This window comes from Furipterus horrens, unplaced genomic scaffold (genome assembly GCF_987537825.1).
Source record: "Furipterus horrens unplaced genomic scaffold, mFurHor1.1.pri manual_scaffold_11, whole genome shotgun sequence".
NCBI lineage: Eukaryota > Metazoa > Chordata > Mammalia > Chiroptera > Furipteridae > Furipterus > Furipterus horrens.
The window spans coordinates 95,513,439-95,520,349 of NW_028327181.1; the positions used below are offsets into that span (position 1 = coordinate 95,513,439).

General features: G+C 48.9%; 1 non-coding gene across 1 annotated transcript; it reads left to right on the forward strand.

Annotated features, from left to right (window-relative positions):
* The first annotated feature begins 898 nt into the window (after positions 1-898).
* Positions 899-1,002, forward strand: LOC149998883 (U6 spliceosomal RNA). Its single transcript, XR_016507280.1, has one exon. It is a non-coding gene; the product is annotated as a U6 spliceosomal RNA (small nuclear RNA).
* The last annotated feature ends 5,909 nt before the right edge of the window (positions 1,003-6,911 follow it).

Consider the following 6,911-nt stretch of genomic DNA (forward strand, 5'->3'; position numbering starts at 1 on the left):
CCTGCAGCAAGGGAAACACAACTCTTTCTCTGCCGTTGTCGGTTAAGATTTGGGGGCCACCACATCTTCAGCGGGGGGCTGTCTCTGTGCAACAGATGGAGCAGGACACGGCGCAGAGGCACCCACCCACCTTGGGGACCGCAGGGCGGGCAGGCTGGACCCTGGAGCCCTCCGCTCTCTGCGCTGGGACATCAGGGCGGAAGGGAGACCGACTCACAGGCAAGAGGACCTGCCCCGGCCCGAGGCAGCCTGCAGCTGACGGAGCACAGGCCGGGACTGGCTCTGACAGAGCGGGAATAGAAGGCCTGGGAATTAGGCGGCGTGGGACCGATCGGTGAGATCGGCCAGGGGCCCAGGAAGGCCCCGCCTGGTGCACTGAGGGACTTGGTGGGGCAGGCAGGGCGCACGCTTCCTCACCCCGTTCCTGCAAAGACTGCGGCCACCAGGGACACAAGAAGAATGGCTCTGCCCTCCCGCCAAGGCTCCGAGAGGGAGGCAGACGCAGCTGCCGAGCTCTGCCCTCTTTCAGCTTCGGTGAGAAGCAGACAGGCCTCACTGAAAATGAAGGCTTCAGGAGGTGTGGCCCTCTTGAGTGATGCTCAGACTGTCGCTGATCATTAATGTAGGAAAGGACCAAGGCCATGGGGCCAGCTGATGGGGTGGCGGCTACCCTCAGCCACACTGGAGCGCTTATTCCACAGGGTGGGGAGGGAGGCCAGGGCCGCGAGCGTGCGCTGGGAGTCGTCCGTGACCAGCCGCCGGCCACGCTGAGACTTCCGCAGCATCTCTCGGACGTGAGCGTGCAAGAAGGAATGAATGAGTGAGTGAGTGAATGAATGAATGAGCGAATGACGACAAAAACCCCCTCTTGGGGAGCCTGAGCCAAGTGCAGATCCTCGGGCTCCTTTCGGCCGCACACACACTAAACTTGGAAAGACACAGGGATCTGCGTGGCCCCTGCGCAAGGATGACACCCAGCTTGGTGGGGCGCTCCGTGTTTTTGAAATAGGAAGTCACTAACCGATGGGCACAGATTTCAGCTCAGCAAGATGAGTAAGCTCTAGAGATCGGCTGTGCAACGTGGTACCAACAGTCGACAATAAGGTCCTGTGCACTTAAACGCTTGTTAAGAGGGTGGGCCACACGCTAATTATTCTTACCGTAATGAAATTAAAAGAAATATCACCTAAATTACTTCTATAAAAATTATATTAAAAAACATTTTAAAGTGCAGATTCTTGGAACTCACGGTAGACCTGGGCAGGGCCCAGAAGTCTGCACATGTGACAGGCACTCAAGGTAACCTAAGTTAGAGGAGAAAGAAGGATCCAGAAGAAGCACAAATGGACTCCTGACATTGTACATCTAGTCCAGACCTCCTGCTGACTGTTTACTGAGATTCTTCACTTGGGGGTTTTACCATCATTTTGATCTTGTACCCAATGGAATACATCACCTTCTGCCCAAAGTGTGTTCTTCTTAAACCTCTCTCAGGATGAGGGATTGCATAATCTGCTCCATTTACCAAACCAGAGCATGGGAACACAGGTCCGTGCAGAAAGCCCAGGAAAACTGTCCTGGGAGGACCCACGGACTTGAGAGAAACCACAGAGAGACCCAGGCTGACGGGGAGCCGAGGGGAGGTGACAAGGAGGTACTCTGCCCGCAGGATAACCTGAGATACCTTCGCTCATGTGACTCCTGAGTCCAGGCCGAAGCGCACGGGCAGGAACAGAACGTTCAGCCCCGACAGGTGCCTGGCACATTTCTTGAAGGTATTCAAGTGTAGCATTTACCCACCGTAAACCGCCTTAAGTAGCAAGCTGTCACCTCTCCCAGCAAAATCTGTCCCACGTTATGCCAGCATAACCCCCAGCCTGCAGAAGAGCCAGGTCTGGGCTCAGTGGAGCTTGCAGGACCGCCTGTGCCAGAGGCTGGTGGCAGGGTGGGCTACAAATAGCACCGTGCCTGCTGCCATGGCAACCCCCATCAGTGAGGGATGAGGACGAAGGTGCTCTGCTTAATTGAAACCCAGGCAACGTTTTAACACAAAGCCCAAGGAAGTTAATGCTCAGTTAGATTTTCTCCTGTCCTCTTTCCCCCCCTTTATTTTCATGTCACCAAGTGGTTTTAACCGTCCCTCCTGCCCCCAAAATATCACCTCCAAAGATGGGGCTTTGATAAACCACCGAGCCAAATATCCCCCACCCTCAACCACACCCAAGCATGAAGCAATTAAGAGCTCCTATTCTCTCTGTTTGCATCCTACTCAACTCAAAGAAACTCTGCAAAAAAAGTACTTAGGAATGCCTTGGCTTCACCGTCACCACCTCACTGTGGGCATCCAGGACAAATATTCTCACACTGTCATTTGACTGAGAATCACCTGGAAAAATTTAAAGGACAGATTCCCTCGCCCCATCCCAGAAAAGTGGACTTGGGCAAATCGGAGGCAGAGCACAGGCATCTGTAGGTTTTCTTGAGCATCCCAGTAAATCCTGAGGTAAACACATCCAGAGGTCTGCTGCATGGGCAACAGCAGACCCTCCATATCACCCTGCCCAGGCTCTGTAGCTTCAGTAGAAGCTACACCATCGTCTCTCGAGACGGACGGATGCCGACGACGACGACGAAACACATCCAGATCTATCCTGTGAGAAATGTGGGTCCCCAGATGCGGGCTTTTCCTACAGATGTGTCCTTTGTAGAGCCGGCTGAGCTCAGTGAGAGCTGGTCATTGACTGTCCTGCTGCTCATCAGATAAGTCATGGACTGTGAAAGCCAACAGGAGACCCCCTCCCACTGCAGAGACGAGACCCCTCGCCCATGGCTCTGCATGTCTGATGTGCACGGAGAACACCTGCTAGGGTCCTCATTCCCAAGGCAGGCCTTCTCCGAGCTGCAAGGTGGTACAAGAAATCAAGCATGCTCGTAACCCCGAAATATTCATGAATGAACTCACCACTTACAAAGTTAGTCCCCACTCAGAAATCCTGCCTAGCAGCTTAGCTGAAGTCCTGCCTCTTACACAGTCTTGGGGAGCTTGAACATTCATCTGTATTTTCATTTTATTGTCAAATTTATGGAAATGTTAAGTCATGAGTCTGGAAAAAGATTCAAGTCCGTGAAGCCCTAGGAAGTGACACTGGAGAATGGGCCTGGCAGGACCTGGGACACACAGGACCTGGCAAACGACTGAAGAAAAGATACAAGCACAGTCGTTTTTTCAAATTTAAATTTCTACTAGAGACATGTGTGCTTTTCCAGCAAGATTAAGATTAAGATAAAACCAAAATCTTCCTCCACAAACACTTAGAAATGATGGAGGAAATAAAACAAAAAAGGTTTAAAATGCACAGCTGAGCCTGAAGCAAAACAGGGGACCATGACTGATCAATAAGCGATAATAAGCCAGAGCCTAAACCCCAGGTCAGAAGCTGCTGGAGGAGTCACAAGGGCCCCATGGACAGGTTCTGGGTGTTAATGTCCACACGGGGCAAAGATGAGGCGTGGGCCACCAAGGTAGGACATGTCATGCTATGAATGTAAGATGCGTGGAATTCTGTCCCTGTGTGGAAGGGTAGACTAGAAAGAAGAGAATCCAACCAACACCACCAAGAGACAAAAAGGATAATCATATGATCGGCCTAGCCTCTGGAGGAAAAAAAAAAAAAAAAACTCTGAAGAATAAAAACCATGGGCTTTCACCTTGAACAGGTCAGAATTCTGAGGCTGTACTTTCTGTGTGAATGAGGAAAATCCCAGCCTGAAATGATGTCCACACAAAACCTGCGTGTGAATGTTTACAGCAGCTTCACTCACAATGGCCAAACCTGGAAGCAACTGACATGTCCTTCAGCAAGTGATGGTTAAAGAAACTGTGTGGTCCATGCAGACAACGGACTATTTTTTAGAACTAAAAAGAAGTGAGCTGTCAAGCTATGAAAAGACATGGAGAAGCCTTAAATGCCTATTACTAAGAGAGAGGCCAATCAGAAAAGGCTATACTGTATATTGTATGATCCCAACTAAATGACATTCTGGAAAAGGCAAAACTATGGAAAACAAGAAAGGGATCAGTGACTGCCAGGTGGCAGGGTAAGGGAGGAATGAGCAGGTGGAGCACAGAGGATTTTTAGGGCACTGAAAATACTCCCTATGATACCATAATGGTAGATACATGTCATTATATATTTGCCTAAACCCAGAGCATGTACACCACCAAGAGTAAAGTCTAATGTAAACCATGGGTGACAATGATGTGTCAGCTGTAACCAATGTGCCACCCTGGTGGGGACCGTTGGTAATGGTGAAGGCTATAAGTGAGTGGGAACGGAGGTGTATACAGGGAGTCTCTGTTCCTTCAACTCAGTTTTGCTGTGAGCCTAAAACTGCTCTAAAAAAATAAAATCTGTTAAAAAACCAATAACAATACTAGTGACTAATCTGGAGGTATCAAAAAGAGGCAGAAGTAAAATATTAGAAAAATAAAAACACGGAAGATGATGGGGTGAGCCAAGCTAAAGCATTCAGAGGTCTTAAAAGATTGCTAGGGAGAGACACGGATTAATTTTGAGCATCATTAAGTAAACTGCACATGTCAGAAAAGGGACGGTAGCCACAAAAAAAGAAATTGAATTTAAAACTTCCACACTCATCAAAGGTAAGGAAACAAAGAGGAAGGTACAGAGAAGTCACTAAAGCTAAGACAAGGGGCGAGAACGAACAGTAAACAGAAAGAGCAACACGGAGAAGTACCACCCTTGGACGAGCCCACACCCACCTCCACAGCCCATGTTCAAGGTGCACAGCCTCCGGTGGGTTGGATATACGCACACGCATATGCACACATGTGCAAGATGATATTGCTGGTGAAGTCTCCTGAAGAGGATCGGAGTGTGCCACCCAAAATGTACCCTTTGGGCTTAAGAGTTTACGCTGAGCTGAAGGCAACTGAGAAACGGCAGACAAGAGGGGAACCTCTGCCCGCGGCCTTTCGCCTGAAAGCAGGGCATAAATATTCCTTTGTGAAGGTGCCTCTCCCCCTCCACCAGAAAGAGGAAAACCAGCTGTGGTCTGGGTCGGCGTAACAAACCTTACTGAATGACCCTCCTCTACCACTCGTCCCCCCCCCCCCCACATCTTCTCCCCACAAGTCACGGCCCCTCGAAGCCCAGGTCTCATGTCCCTTATCTCGTCCCTTCTTCACAGTGTAGTTCACTGCATTAACACAGAACACGAGCTCTCAGCCCTCACCACGTCTCTGGGTTTCCACGTCCCTTTTGTGGAGCCCTATGCACACAAAGTTAAAAATAAAACGTGCATGCTTTTCTCCTGTTCATCTGTCTTTTATTGGGTTCATTCAGGCTCCAGGCCCTTAGAACGTAAGACTAGAGGCAAAGGTTTTTTTTCCTCCTCTACACTATCAAATAACCAAGGAACAAATAATCATAAGCCCATGCTAACTATCCCAGAGAATTAACGGGGGGAGGGGCAGAGGAGGGGAAAATAAAGATAGAAGAAGAACTCTCCAATTCTGGATGAGGCTGGTAAAACCTTAATATTTAAACCAGAGAAATAAAACATGAGAAGTGAAAATTTTAGGTCATACTCTCTCAAGAGCACAGATGCAAACTACTATGGATAAAAAGAAACTATCTTCAGTAATTTATCAAAAACCTACGGTAAATACCGCATTAATAGTGAAACACAGAAATGTTCTCTGTAGCATTCACACGATAGGCAGAATTCTAAAGATAGCGCCCAAGATACGCGCCTCCCCTTGTGATCTTGCAGAAGCCCTGGGACTGTGAAGACACTGGATTCCACTCCTGTGATTAGGCATAGCTGACCTTAAGTAGGGCGACCAGCCCAATGGACCGGGCCTCATCACAGGAGCTCTTTAAAAGAGGGTTTTTTCCAGCTGACGCCCCTCAAAGAGGAAGCCAGATTTCTCTGGGGATAGGCTCAGGAATGTGCATTTGAAGTGGGCGTCTCAGTAAATGAACCCTGGTGCTGTCACTCCCTGGGTGGGGGCCTTGGAAGTCACGGGAAAGCACCAGACAGCCCCTGCTGACTGAGGAGGCCCTGGCATCTCTCTGATGTCCATTTGAAACCACCTGAGACTAAGAACCAGGCTCCTGTAGGGGAGGAAAGAAACCTTGTCTGCTACCCTCTTAGGTTCTGCAGCTGGAGCCCTGGAAATGAAACTGACAAAAGACAGGTTAACAAGAGAAAAATAGAGCTGATTAACACGTGCAACACACACACACACACACACACACACACACACACACACGAGAAGTTCAGTGATGGGTAGCTCAAAGGGGTGGTTAGAACTCGGGGCTTATGCAGCATCTCTTAACAAAGAATAACACGTGTATACGAGCAGCAAGACAAAGGAAAGGGGTTTAGGCTTTTAGGGAGAACAAAGGGTGGGGAGGTACATAAATATACAGGGGAACTAACGGAAGATAAGGGTTGTTTCAGTAAGGTCTGTTACACAAGATTCCTCTGGTGCCTTCTCTTCGCTGCTAGGAGCCTCTGGTGATGAAAGCCCTCTGCCCTTCCTGATACAAGGAGGGCCACTTTTTCATGAGAAATTTAATGTCCTGTTTTTAAGCAGAAGAGAGCAGGAGGTCAGAAAGCCCTTCCTGCACCTGCCATTTCTAAGAGTCTTCAGCTATAAATCCATATGCTAAAATGGAATCTTTGGGGGTGGCGTGCTCTGATCCCCCACATTCTCAAAAATCTGTGTCCATGTTAAATACAGAACCCTGGGCTTCCTCCCCACAGAATCTGGTACCGTAAGCCCGTGGCAGATTCATTTTTTGAAAATTGATTTTCTTAATACAAAAAGAGCACAGAGAAAAAAAATAAAACAGGTATGTAATCCCACCGCCCAAATCATC